Consider the following 13,458-nt stretch of genomic DNA (forward strand, 5'->3'; position numbering starts at 1 on the left):
ATTTGAAAGCTCTGTTTTTCTTAACGATATATCTTCCCTCTCAAGTAATAAACAAATAGAGTACAGGTAGATAAGAGAGGAAATATCTTAATTAACCTGATTTTAAACATATTCTTTTGCGCAAAATATTCACAATTGTTGCTGTAGGTATTTATTCCTTTTCATTCACTTTCTCGTCCACTGCTTACATAGTAAAATAAATAAGAAGGTGTGAGAGAGACTTTGATTAGACACTAACCGTTGGAGAAATTTTCTACTAATTTATCTTTCACATTCAGTATCCCAACAATAATTACTTTATTTATCTTCCATATTTATTTATTTTAACAAATTTTTTTATCTTTACTTCTTTCACGAGGATTGATCAGTAGTGGTTGAATGATTTGTTTGTTAAAATTTAATATGCTATACTTGGAGTCAGCATATTTGTAATCAACAACTTTTGCCAGGTTTAGACTTTTGAGAAATTGAAATTCAAAAAAAAAAAAAAAAAAAAGGTTAGTTAAATACAAGAGAGAGTACATGTGAAAATTGAAATGGTGGCAAACATCGCTCCAAATTGCTATATAAAACTTACATTATCGATTATTTTCATATTAAACAATGCAACACGAGGGAGCTCTAAATGAATGCAATTTGAACTTGATTCACATGCCAATAGGATAATTATCTAATTTATATTAATCATCAAAGTGGGATAAAATATAAGTGTAACTCTAATTAAATGGGCTAAATTAATAGAGAAAAAGGTAGGTGAGACGAGCCAGGTAAAGACCAATGAGAAATTCTAAATAACCACCATTAACAGGAACTCTACCTTTTCTCTAGTTAGTCAACTACTAATTATAATTAATGACTGTAGATTAGTATCATTAACATAGATAGTGGTGCATTATTATTTGAGGGAATAAGTCTTAACTCTTGAATTTTATATATAAACATATTTATTTGCCACTAACCTTTTGAATAGGTAAATATAAGATTCAATTCGATCTAAAAGTGTGGTTAATATATCAAAAGCTACTAATAATTTATGCTGGTAATCAAAAAGCATTATGAGGGGAATCAAATTACGTTAAGAAAAATAAAGAAAATCCTATGGTCAACCTTAAATAAACTTTTCTTACGCTCTTTCATTTTATTTATTAAGCTCTTTTGTTAAATCGATAAATATATTATTGTACATGCTCGACGACTTCGTTTTCACTTAAATTTCCTTCGCCAAGCATTATTTTTTAATTTCTACTGTCTTCCATTTTCAGCAATATTAATTAACTATATCCAATTTAACCTACTTTATGTCTTAAGTTACCAAAATAAAGGTCGCGTATGATGATGGAACACACAAGAGATCGATATGATCATGCACAAAAAACGGCACGTCTATATACATATATTTCTGAATCCATATCATTTAAATTTTGGATCCACCGCTTCATTATTGAGCCAGGCTAGCTGGTTAAAATCTTTTTTTATTTTTTATTTTTCATTTTTCTCCCCTTGATTTTCCTTTGATCCCTTTTATTGGAGTTATTGCTCCTTTGGTGACTTGAACCCCACGACTTTAACGTTGTAGGTAATGTGTGCTGATCATCTGATCAACCCCTCTTGTCAGCTGACTAAAACCAATTATCCGAAGCATTGGGTGCACCACTATCAACCACCTTATACTTCTTCGCGCGTTGTTTCTTATAGAACCAAAGACATAGTAAATAATAACCAAAGTTCAACACTCCAATCACAACAAACACCCAATAAAAATTGTCCATTCTCCCCTGGTTTATGTCATTAGGCAGCCAACTAGTCGCCCTACGAACAAGATCAATTAAAGCAGTTGTGACGTAAAACGAAATGGCAATGACTAACCATGTCATGGCTGTTGAAACACTCTTTAAGGATGTCGGAAATTCTTGGTAGTACAATGATACTTGTCCTGGAAAATGAAATGCCTCTCCAATTCCAATGATAACAAGCTGTGGCACGAGCCATAAGACGGAAATAGGTACAGTATTGGAACGTCCTTGATTAAGGTTGTGGGAACTACGTGCTACATTTAGTCTTTTAGTCTCGACCAAAGCTGCTACTGCCATACCAAAATAAGTGAGCACGTGGCCAACTCCGATTCGTTTGAAGGGACTGGCTAGTTAATTTTTGCCATGTGGGAAAGAGAAATTGTCGAAAAGTGTTAGAGAAATTGAGGTGGAGAGGAAAATAATGACAGGAATGGAACCAGCAGGGATTTGGAAATGTGGTCCTATGTGTCTATTCATGGCTAAGGCTTGAAGTACAGATAAGCTAAATAAAATGGCAATTGGAGTAGACAGAAATATGCTTGATGACCACAATGGAAGAGTTCCCATTAGGCTTTTGAAATCTTCTACTTCACTTACGTACTGTACAAAGTTTCCATGGCTTAACATCTCCTTCACATTTTAGCGCTGCGCGGTTCAAGAATCTGCATATCACAAGTGAAAGAGATAGTACTTGTATTTTCTTGTATTTGTTTTTTTTTAAAGCAAAAAAAAAAGAGAGAGAGAGAAGGGTATTAGGTCATGTTGGGCGAGTTGGTTATGACCCATGTTTTGACCATTTTAACCCAAGCAAACTTTGGGCACGTTAGGTCATGACCTACCCATTTTTCGCCTTTCATTCTAAAACGATAAACAAGAAAAAGATAAAGAATAGTGTGCGAATATCAAAACGATAGTAGTAAAGTTAATTACCTAAAGCTTCTTGAAGGAGAAATGGATATAGTTTTAGCTGGTCCATAATACCAATTCTCAGGTGAAGCTGAATTTGGAAGTTTCCTTTTCGAAATGGCGGCCACAATCACACGAGCTAAACAAGTAAAGGGGCTAACTTCAAGTTTAGCATAATGGTAGAAGCGATTTCCAGTTAAGAAGATAACTAAACCAAGAAAATTGACAGCTGCACACACATTAAACCCAATTTTCCAGCTTACATTGTCTTCAATATAGACAATAACAGTGGATCCAATTATTGTTCCAGTGTACATAGTAAAGAAGAACCAATTGAAGAACATGTTCTGATTCTTTGAGTCGCGATATTGGTTCCAATGGTTGCTATGTTAGTTCGCATTCCACCTAAACCAATGGATGCCAAGGTAATACCTCCATATAATAAGGCAAACTGAGCTTTTGTGGCTGTCGTACAAAAGCCTGAATTATTTTTGCATATTTGCTGAGGCCTCAGTGAATCAACTGTTGCTGTTAAAGCTAAGAGAATTATTCCCTGAGAAAGGTAAAACTAGTCAGATTATCCCACTGAATTTCATTTTAAACGAATGAATTATCATGGTATCGTTCAAGATAAGGTTAGATTCTATGTATTGACACTGCGGAAATTTTTTACACAATCTACTATAGTTGGATCCAGGATTTTTAATCTTTATGGGTTCAAAGTTCTCCGGTCTTTAAAAATATGGGTGCAAAACATATTGTTTACTAAATTGGTTAAATCAAAATGGCGCAGACATATGTATCTAAAATGCAACAGAAAACGTCCCCCAAAAGCATAGAGTGACTTTTCAGTTACAACGGACAAAATATGATGTTTTTCGATTATAAACAAAATAAAGTGATTTTCAAGTTAAATGGATAAAATAGAGTAACTTTCCCTTGCAAAACAAAGTAAAGTGACTGGGACTAATACATACCAGTAGAGAGACCAAAGAAGAAATCCACACAAGAAAGAAAGTACCGAAGAAGGAATCAGCAAGAACAGCAGCAATCACAGGAACAAAATTGACAGAGCCATTCATAACATTTGAAACTTCAGCTGCATCAATACTATTCATTCCAAATTCCTTTATTAGATACACTGTCAAGTTGCTCATCCACCCTGCTGCTGCTATGTTCAACCCCGCCGTTGTTGCTATAATTGTTGATAACATAATAATTTTGTTAAGATTGAGATAATCAGGTGTCATGCGGAAGCTAGCAAAACAAACCTTCAACGACGACAAATCAGACAACAAAAGAGAAATATACTAATAGAAACACGAACGTTTAATGCGATTCGATCAATTGGTATACATGTTGGTTGTATCTTCTTACTTGCTGTATTTGTAAATAATAATTCTGGAGAAAAGAAAGTTAGCGTATAAACGTAAATATAAACGAAACAGTAATTAATTCGAGCCCACTGAATTCACAGTGTTTCCTTAAGGAATTTAATCCCCTACTAGTACCCAATATTATGGATTCTTTCCTCCCAGGATAGAACGAATTACACATTGGTGTAGCGGTACTTCAAACCCCAGTGTTTCAGCGAACACAAAGTTCGGTAGCAAATCACACTTACAATTGCTTTGTTTGTACTTTAAAACAATGCTGAACAAAGGAGGAGAACTCAGAAGTCGAATGGAAATTCTGAGAAGAAGGACTGCAATTTATAGCCAACGTTGATTTTTAACTGAAGAGGAGATCAACAACAGATAGATTGCTCTCAATTTTGTTTCTGTCCGTTTTCAATTTTTTAACAAGCTGCTACACATATTTATAGTGCAACCAGCTGATGAAATGTCATTCATTTGCCCATGGTGGAGCATGCACTAGGCTGCTATTGGAACAATCACTTGGAGCACTTGCTGTTATGGAGCAAGCACTTGGCCATGGTGGGAGAAACACTAGGCTGCTGGAACACTTGGATTCTATCCACAGATTGGAAAACATCCATTACAAGAACGGATAATATTATGTTAATATTCACTATTAACAAATAAATTTGGTTCAAAAAATTAATCAATCAATCATTTGACCGAAGCCGAAGCCATAGCCGAAGTCGAGCCGAGCGAGCGACAACGACGGCGCGAGGTTTGCCTTCTTCTTAACTCTTTAAGATCTACAAGAAGAACAATTGTATATATACCCACCAAAAGTCTTTTCCTCTTCCAATATGGGACAATGTCTCATTGTCAAGAGAGGGAAACTTAAAATTTCACTCAAAAATTTCATTTTCCCTCCATTTCTCATTCACCCTCTTTTTAAGACTTTTTCATCTTAAAAAGAAACTCAACAATACATCTACAGGCACAGATAGCAACTCACTGTATAAAGTATTTGAGAGAATAACCTCACAAAGAAGCAAACACAAGTGGCAGGCAGGGGCAAATTTACATGGACCCAAGCGGTGTCACAGGACACCGCTTCGTCGAAATTTTTTACTACATATATATATATATATAATAAGTAAAATAGAAATACAAGATAAAATCATTAAAAGTGTCACCACTTGCATCGAAACAGCTCAATAGTCTAGTGGTTGACAGCTTCAAGTTTGATGTGAGAGGTCTTGGCCTCTTGGGTTCGAACTCTCTTGGCTCCACTAAATTTTTTTGATTGTTATGAGCTTATTGCTAGAAATAGTGACACCGCTTATGAAAAATTCTGCGTACGCCACTGGTGGCAGGCTAATATTTGTCATGAAATTCTCCCCCAAGACTATCAAACCCCCCATGTGGTTACATTGTGGCTGCTGAATAAGAAGTATAGATCCTCAATTTATAGAAGTTCAAACATTTTCTTCCAAGAAAAGGGATTAGCCAAATATGAGAAATTTATAATTTTCTTCCAAGAAAAGAAAAACTCAATTATGATAAATATGTTGTCATTTCTTTCAAGAGATAAACTAAATATTGTAAGAAAATCAAGATAAACACCACTCGAATGGAGAAAGAGGGATAGGCCCCCGGAGGGCTTTCAGGGACTGGGGAAGACGGGTGGATTATAGAGCTAGGATAGGGGCAAAACGAAGGCCCATTGGGATTGGCAACAAACTTAAGCTTTTAGATGAGACGATCAGACAATTCAACACCAAGATGTTCAGTTGAGCTTCAATATATAAAGTCACACATATAGATCGTATTGGAAGATTTGAGAAAGATTACCTATTGTAAAAGGGAAAGTGATCCACCCTCCTCATTTTCCAGCGGCAGAGCTCGTCAATTGTGCCTCTCCATCTATCGGCGAAGCTGAACTTTCCATTAGTAAGCTCTCTAGTCTTTTCCAGTATATAGGAAACTCATGATTTCTAATAAATGCTACTGTTTTCATTTTATAGTATTCTAAAAAAAGCTTGAGAGCTTTGTTTTTCTTCACGATCTTCCCTCTTTAATAAATAAATTATTATTAACATAAAAGTAGAGGTAGATAAGAGAACATCTTAACTAACCTGATCTCTTTTTTTTTGGGGGGCAAAATAATCATAATTTCCATTGAAGGTATTATTTCTTTTAATTAGTTCATTACTCTTCCTTTATAAATATAAATAAAAAAGGTCGGATACTAGCCGTTGGAGAAACTTGCTTTGAAGTTATCTTTCCCAGCAGTAGTTACCTTATTCACCTTCTAGCTGACTCAACTTACTTTCAGTATTCAATAGACTTTTCTTAACTTCCATTAATTGTATGTCCTATTTATTGTAATCTAGGGGGTTCGTCGGTCGGCAAATAGAATACGATATTTAGATATTTCAGTTCGGTATTTTCCGTATTCGATTTCTTAAATACCAATATCATACCTAATTAAATTTGATATGATTCAGTTTTTCTTCTTTAGGTTTCGGTTTATTCGGTCTACCAACTTCGGTTTGTTCTTCTCAAATATTAACTAGTGTATAAAGTCATAGATTATAATATTCTTAAGTAAGATACTCACAAATACGAAAATAAAAATATTACTAATATAGTGGGAAAAAAATATGAAAACCTAGACAGGGAAAAGGTTGAAACATAAGTAATCAATCAAAGAAAAGGGGGGAAAATAAGTATAGTGGGGGGAAATGTGGTAAAGGTTAAAGAAAACTATAAAAATTACGGAAAGTAAAATTTACAATTTTAATATTTATATTATAATCAATAATATATTTATTATGTAACTTAGCATATATTTTAGTACGGTATCAGTATTTTGGTATTTTATTTTTAATACCGAATACCATACCTAATACTAAAAAAACTTAAACTAAACACAATAACAAATACTCAAATATCAATACCAAGTATCAAAATTTTCGATTTCATTACCGTAATTTGATATTTACCAAATTATACACAGCCATCTACCTTGATGCCACCGACTTTCCTTAATCTATTCAAATCTCCTTAAATTGCTTAATCTTCCCTTAATACTGGAGGATTGTTGCAGATTACATCCCAATATCTTTATATTCAAGTTTTCCACATAATCGCCATTTCCTCGTGCAGTAAAAAAGGTAGCCCGATACACAAGGTATTATGTATTTATGTAGGGTACGGGAAAGGGTCACACCTCACGGGGTGCGACATAGACAACCTACCATAATGCAAGCATTAATGGTTGCTTCCACCAGTGACGGAGTAACATTCAACCGAGGGGTGTCAATTGACACCCCTTTGCCGGAAAATTACATTGTATTGCTAGAAATTTTTATTTTATTTTATGTATATATTTATTATACATTGATTCCCCTTGATTTTACGGTGTATTTAAATTCTTATATTTTGATACCCCTTAGTGAAAATCCTGGCTTTATCACTGACTTTTACGGCTCGAACCCGTGACCTATAAATTTTAAGGCTCCCCTTCCATTTCCTCTTGCAGTGTGATCAATTAATCCTGAAAATAACTTAAGGACATATATGATAAAATTATTTTATTTGCCACTTTCTTTGGAATAGGTATATAAGATCCTATTCCGATTATATGGACGAAATAGTGAGAAAAGAAGATTCGATTTAAAAGTGTGGACGTGTGGTTAAGATCAAAAGCTACTAGGAGCAACAAAGCTGGTAGCATTATGAGGAGAATCAAATTAATTACGTTAAGAAAAATAAAGAAAATCCTATGGTCGACGTTGAATAACCTTTTCTTATTAGTATTATTTTTGTAAGTAGTAACCCTTTTCTTATAGCTCTTTCATTTATTTATTAAGCTCATTTTCAATCAACTTTACTTCCCAAGCATCATTTTTTACTGGCTTCCATTTTTGAGCAACACCTATATCCAATTTATGTTTAGTTGAATTTCTATTTATATTTTTATTAATAAATTGCCAATGCTTTCATGTTGAAGTAAGAGAAAGTAGTAATGACGTTTTATGTTGAGAAGATATCAGCATTAATCACTGAATAATTTTTCTCAGTTGTACTAAATTGCGTGGCTAATTCATTGCCCAAAAAATTTAAAATGTCAGAGTATATTTTTTATTTACTTAATCACATCTTCATATTAATATGATTTTTATGTTAGTTGAATAGAATCTATATTTGATTTGCATGATGAGGTTAGACTGGAAACATTATTTGTTGAGAAGATCTCACCAACTATATCACCAAAATGATTTTCCTCAATTGCATTTAACTGTTTGACCAACTTATATACAAACTTACACTATATATTAGAATTATATATTCATTCTTTATTTAATTACATTTTTAATACGCCTCCTCTTGTGTGAGGTGAGCTTGATTCATTTTTACGAGTCAACAACGTGAATAATTTTCCTTAAATAAGGATGGTGGTGAGACTCAATGCAGTACTATATTGAATTGTGAGACCAGCCCTTTACATATGAACAAGAAAATCTGTCCTTAATAGGATGGTACTTATTTTTATACTGGTGTTGTTTGGCTGTCGTTAGCTCGTATCATGATATCTTTGGTCAAGTACTATATAACGAGTGAAACCCTCGTTTTGTATTGCTGAGACATACTTCTAAGGAGAAAGTCTTACAACCAAAGTGAACCGAGAAGCCGAGTAACATGCCAGCTCTACTAATTGAGTGCAAATACCTAGTTACGCTGCTAGTAAGAAGGAAGATGACGCCTTCAGAAGTACTTTTTATTTCTAGTTACCGTTATTCTATTTATTGAGCAAGCCCGCTTGAGTAATAAGATAGAAAGGGTGTCTCTCGCTTGTTTGCTAAAGTCAAATTTTTGGTTTTATCTTGGAGGTGACGACGATGTCACTTTTAACTTTTATTTATTCTATATTAGTCTAAAAAATTGAAAATACAAGAGGGAGAGTGAATTGTTGATTTTTCTTTTTATGTCCTAAATAGTTGATTAGTTTACTAATTAGTCGACTGAAGGTAAGAACATAATATAAATAGAGCACAAGTAAAAATGCAGGAATTAAAGACACCAGAATTTTTATACTGGTTCAGATTCAATGTGAATCCTACGTCCAATCCCCTTGGGTTGCAAGGATGTTCTCTTTCAGTATTTGAAGTTTCTCGATACAAGGGAGTTGATGTAGTTTTACACCAACAGCTTAGTCACTATGTTACTTCTCGCTTCTTGATACAATGCATCACTAGTGATTTTTCTCTCTTTCTTCTCTCCCTAGTTACACATTAGATCTAGAGTAGACTACAATGCTTGTTTGGGGTAGAACAAAAGGAGTGATAGTGGTTCGATCAAAGTATATGATGCTCCCTTGGCATACTCCATTTTATACTTGAGCTTGGCTTGGCGAATCTTTGGCAGATTGTTGAGAGATTGGCAATCCCAAGGGAATTTATCCTTGGAATTAAATCTGTTATGATTCAATTCCAAGAATAAGTATAGAGCTTCCATAGAAGGTCCATGATTGTTGGACGTTTCCTTCTTCGAATTGGGATTTGTTATAAATTCTCCTTAAGTTGTTCCTTGATTCATGGGATTGATAGCCTTCATTTTTCGACACATATCTTCAGCAATCAGGATAACCGTAAATCTTGGTCCTTCCTTCATTGTATCAACCATCCTAGTTGTCATATTGCTTCAATCTTAAATCTTCCTTACTTGCTTTCGTTGACAGATCTTTACTTTGATTCTTTTACTCCTTCCTTTCTTTACTTCATCCGTACATCATTGATAGATTTGCTCGTATCTTTTTTTTCATCTCTCGTGATCATGCACCAGTAATATGTTATTTTTCATCATTAAAATCTATATCTAACAATCTCCCCTTTTTTATGATGACAAAATAACATATAAAAGTAGTTTACTTCCTTGTTATTGTCGATTCTTGTTATGTTGTAGTCGACTCCTTAGTTGCCCCCACCCCAACAAAACAGTATTGTAAACTCCCATCATGTTGCATTCGACTTCCCCTCAAAATGTTTTGCTACTTGTCCTGCACTATAAACTCACATGTTGCAGTCGACTCCCCCTCAAAAAGTGTTGATACTTCTCCTACTGTAAATTCAATTCTCCCCCCTTTTTGGCATCAACAAAGAGGGAATATGCACATATAGAACAACAAAGCATTGCAGACAGAAGCAAGCAAACTAGGCAAACATAGGTAGTTATAGGCATGCACAGTTAGTGAGAGTTCCACAAAACAAAACAAAAAATATCAATGATTGGTGAACCAGTCCAAAATAGCAAAAAAAAATGATTGTCTGAAACATCCACAACTAAAAATGCAGGAGGTAAGTGAGAGTGTTGCAAATCGCCTCCTTCAGACGATCAAAGCTGGCATTTGCTGAAACAGACACCCCATCGATCCTGTTATGCACCTCCTTGAAAGCTTTGACTGCATTTTCTGCGAACTTGAGAATCTTGACTCTTATCTTTGATACATCGGATCATGTCTCCTTGGAGATGGCATGAATATACCCAATAGTTGATTAATTTGCAGCAAGAAGGTCCTTGATGATGGTCAGCTTATTGTCAATGGCAGACAATTTTTCTACAAGATCAAGATCACTCGCACCAGGATGGGAGCCAGAGGCTTTGACCTTTGAATCACTCTGAACATTCTTGATTTCTCCCTCTTGTTTCTTCACCTAGGAAGCCTTAACACATACATAACCCATACTGGCAAAGACTCTTGAGTTGTAAGATTTGGTGGCAGAGACAAAGGGGTAGTTGAAAATAGAGATGTTGTGGGCTTCCAAGAGATGGGTGATAACTATACCATAAGGTACACTAGTAGGGTCATCAACACTTTCAACAATAAAGTTTATAACCCATGAGGACATTTTAATTTTAAGCTTGGTCACCAGACAGTAGACAAGAAAATTATCTCGTTGAGAGAAAGTGGAGAATAAGCCAGTGCGAGTGAGAAGGGTTGTTGCTACAATGTGGTCTAGAACCCGGGTTTCAAAGATAACATCACTGGGACCTAACTGGTTAGGAAGGGAATCAGAGGGAGACTCGGCTATCCAGTGCTTGGCTTGATCAAAGGTAATTTCAAAATCTTCAGGCCAGGTATTTTTGAAAAGCATGGGGAAACCATAACACTTACACTGAAAAATTGAATCAAACAGGGTACAATCTAGAATAATGCATTTTCCTAGAACTAAGGATTCCAACTTGTCAGGCTTGTTAGAATGGAGATTAGCATAAAACATCCTCACCAAAGGTTCATAGACTTTAAGAGGTGGTAAAGAGAGAAAATTTGACCAATCTTGAAAGTAGAAAAGATCATTTACCTTACAGTTGAGGGCCTTCATGTCGTTCAGATCGATTACTCTGCCATGTGCAATGGGATTCTCTTTGAGGATAATGAAAGAGTCTTTATTAGGAGTATCACATAAATTGAGGTCTGACTCTAGAGAACTTGAGAGATCTACCTTGGATTTCTTGGGGGTAAAAGATTCACGGGGTTCTTCCATGTGTCTTTTTCCAAGGGCTTTCTCGTTCATTCGGTGAGTATGGTCAGACGGCTCTACCTAAGAAGAGGCAAACCCTTCAAAATGATCGGAGCCTAAGTCTACTTGTTTTGGGGGCTGAGAAGAGGGTTTTGCCCTGGAATGGGTACTTTTTCCGGTAGAGGCAGAGGGATTATTTTAGTGTTTTGCCATTGAGGAATTTTGGAGAAGGGTTTATGAGTAATAGGACCGATGAAGAAGGGGGTGATTGAGAGGGTTAAAAGGAGAATATTTGACGGTTGAGTACAAAAAAGGAAAAGACGTTAGTGAAATGACATGATGATTGATTTTCCTTTCTAGAAGTTGTGACTAATGGGAAAAGAGAGGAAAAACGGAGGCACTCAATTAATGAATTCTTAAATAAACAAAAACATTATCATACAGGAATTAAAATTAACACATAAGTCCAAATTTTTAAGATTAACTGAAATAATGCCAAGTAGTTCTCTCAAAGTGCAGAATCTATCCTCAAGCAAGGGCTTTGTAAAAATGGTTGCTAGTTGAGCAATAGTGCTAACAAATGATAATTCTATATCTCCCTTAATGACATGATCTCTGATGAAATGATATTTAATATCTATATGCTTAGCTCTAGAGTGATGCACAAGATTCTTTGAAAGGCATATAGCACTAGAATTGTCATAAAATATTTGAATAGGTTTAAAGGATAATTCATAGTCACCTAGTTGATGAGACATACAAAGTAATTGTGCACAATACTGTCCAATGGAAATATACTCTGCCTCAGTTGTAGATAATGCAACTGAGCTTGTTTCTTGTTGTTCCAGGATATTAATACTTTTCCCAGTAATTGACATGTTCCACTGGTGCTTTTCATGTCTTCTTTATCACCTGTAAGATCAGCATCTAAAAACCTTCAAGTTTAAAATTGTTAGATCGTGGGTACTATAGTCCATAAGAAATGGTTCTTATGAGATAATGAATTATTCGCTTCACTGTTGTCAGGTGCGATTCCTTAGGAGCTGACTAAATCCTGGTACATTTACACACATTGAACATGATATCTGGTCGACTAGCAGTTAGATAAAGTAAGGAGCGAATCATCCCACGATATTTTATTTCATCCACTGGATTTCCCTTATCGTCTTTGTCAAGATTTGTTGATGGGCTCATTGGTGTACCAATTGCTTTGGCATTGCTCATGCTGAATTTTTGAATCAATTCCTTTATGTACTTGCTCTAACAGATAAAAGTTCCCTCTTCAGATTGTTGAATTTGAAGTCCAAAGAAAAATGTGAGTTCTTCCATAATACTCATTTCGAACTCACTCGTGCTACCAGAGCAAAGATGTAACGACCCGACAGATCGTTTTGAGCTTTAGCATGTCGTTCGACAATTTGAGGCCTTAAGTAACTTCACTTCCGGTATTATTACTTGTACATGTGATCGAAATTGAATTTTGGGAAGTTCGGAGTTGATTTGGAAAAAAGGTTCTAATTTAGGAAGCTTTAAGTTGGAGGAATTGACTAAGGTATGATTTTTGAGAAAATAACCTCAGAATCAGGATTTCAAGGTTCCAAAAGGTTCGTATGATATTTTGGACTTGGGCATATGTCCGGATCGGGTTTTGGATGACCCCGGGAGCGTTTCGGCGCCTATTGTGGAAAGTTGACATTTTTGAAGAATTTCATAAATTTTGGTTGAAGTATATTTTAATGTTATTGATGTCCGTTTGGAATTCTAAGCTTGGGAATAGCACCGTATCGTGATTCTGGTCTTAGAGCGCATCCGGGTGTGGCTTTGGAGGTTAGTAGGTCATTTTGGGGTCATTTGGCAAAATTAGAGGTTTTTGGAAGT

General features: G+C 35.2%; 1 pseudogene; it reads right to left on the reverse strand.

The window, feature by feature from the left end:
• Nucleotides 1-545: 545 nt before the first annotated feature.
• On the reverse strand, nucleotides 546-6,295 carry LOC107802122 (protein NRT1/ PTR FAMILY 2.7-like; annotated as a pseudogene).
• Nucleotides 6,296-13,458: the final 7,163 nt, after the last annotated feature.

This window comes from Nicotiana tabacum, chromosome 18 (assembly GCF_000715075.1).
Source record: "Nicotiana tabacum cultivar K326 chromosome 18, ASM71507v2, whole genome shotgun sequence".
NCBI classification, from domain to species: domain Eukaryota; kingdom Viridiplantae; phylum Streptophyta; class Magnoliopsida; order Solanales; family Solanaceae; genus Nicotiana; species Nicotiana tabacum.